The following is a 2,114-nucleotide window of genomic DNA, read 5'->3' on the forward strand; positions in this document are numbered from 1 at the left end:
TCTCTCCCTCTCCCCTCCTCTCTGAAGTCAATAAAAATATTTTTTAAAAAAATAAAATGCTCACTGAGTGAGAGCTGTCTGTGCTCTGTACTGTAGTAAGTGTGCCACAGGTATTACTTCATTTAAGCCCCACCACAATCCCATTTGAAAGATAATGTCACTCCTATTTCAAAGACTGGAAACAGATTAAGGGTCTACAGTCACCCAGTTTGTCAGTAGAACTGGATTCACACCCAAGTCTCTCTGCCCCGTTTCATTAAGGTTTACTCTTTGTGTTCTAGTAAGAATCCTTCCTGACCACTTTTTGATAATTAAGTTGTGTCATATAAAACAAATCAAGTGCATTGACTGAATAAGCTGAAATCTTGTCATAGTTCAACTAATGATGGAAACCTTGCAACTAAGGAAGAAATGGAAGAAAAAGAAAAGAAAAGAAAAAAAGATGAGACCAGACAGAGGAAGTTTGATTTGAAGGTAAGAGATTGAGTTTCATTCCCAGTTCTTCAATCTGCTTGTTAAACTACCTCAGGAAAGTTAACCCCTCAAGAGTCTTAGTTTCCTGAAAATGGGGACAATTATGACCGCATGATGATGTAACAATATAATTGCTCTCTGTCCCCCTCACCAGAATGTCACTGTCACAAGGGCAGGGCCACGTCTGTTCTTGCTCACTGTATTCAGTTCTTATCTGACATGACCAGGATGACAGTTAGCTAAAGAAAAAAAAATCATTCATTAATAATTTCTCTAGGTTTTTTTCTTCAAGTCCAGGTCCACTAATGAAAGTCTGGCATGTGGTGTCCATAACACATGATCTACAGTTTCTACCATCAGTTATAGGAGAACCTAAAGTTGTTTACAAGGTAATCTGGGCACAGAAGACCTTTTGTGACTTTTCTCCAGAACATTTACAGTTCTCATCATATTAGATTTGATGGTCATTCTTTTTACAACTTTTCTTTATCAAGACTCTCTAAGCATTCAACTTTGTTTTCAGAGAAATAGCTTTTATTTCAGACTTATAGTTCCTCAGTTTATAAAATATAAATGTAATTAAGTGTTGTAATTATAACAACAAGGGCATCTGGCATGAACAGATGTGAAACAAAAAGTGCTGACTTGTGGTAAGAGTAAAACTTATGGGCACAGAAAAGCATAGTGTGCTCGCGAGCAGCCAGTCAGCCAGAAGCTGCAGCAATAAGAGTGCGGTTTAGAGGGAATGAGGAGTGGCAGGTGACAGGAAGACTCTGTTACAAGACCTGCTGCATTGTATCCCCAACACCTCCCACAGCGCCTGACACAGAGACTATCAATAAATATTGTGGAGTCAAAAATATCTAGCTCACGAGGCTGGCGTGAGGCTTCAATGAACAAAGCATTTGGTCAATGGTGCCCCTCCCTTTCCAACTGTTTGAGACATTTCATTTATTTGGACCCAGACACATTCAAAAATCATTTGAGAATTGTAGTATGTTTATTGAAGTTACTGCTTGTTAATTTATTCATATTTTAAAAGTGATTTGAGCCAATCACTTTTCTGGGCACTAGGGACATAAAAGTAAAGATGTGTTTCTGAACTGTAAGGAACCATCTTGCTCATTATTATAAATATGGCTTAGCAACAAAACCCTGAACCAGGAAAGGAATTTTATAAAGAGAAAATCAAAGAACTGGATTGGCAAAATTTTCCTCCATTTAAGTTGCATTAAAAAAAAGAGGTCATGTATGCATATATGCATAACTCATGGACACAGACAATAGGATGCTGAAGGCCTGGGGTCAGGTGGGGGTGCGGGGGCAGGCTGGATGGGGTCAATGTGGGGAAAAGGGGGGCATATGCAATACTTTCAAAAATAAAAAATTATTTTTTAAAAAAGAGGTTATGTAGTCTAAATGTTGCTACAGGTCTAATAATGTGCCTGTCTTACAATATATGCCTCTCTGATCCATAAAATAGAGCACATATCAAAAACTGTTTCCAGCCTGGCCAGCATGGCTCAGTGGTTGAGCATTGACCTATGAAACAGGAGGTCATGGTTTGATTCCTGGTCAGGGCACATGCGCAGGTTGCAGGCTCAAGCCCCATGTGGGGGGTGTGCAGGAGGCAGCCAATC

This window comes from Myotis davidii, unplaced genomic scaffold (genome assembly GCF_000327345.1).
Source record: "Myotis davidii unplaced genomic scaffold, ASM32734v1 scaffold150, whole genome shotgun sequence".
NCBI lineage: Eukaryota > Metazoa > Chordata > Mammalia > Chiroptera > Vespertilionidae > Myotis > Myotis davidii.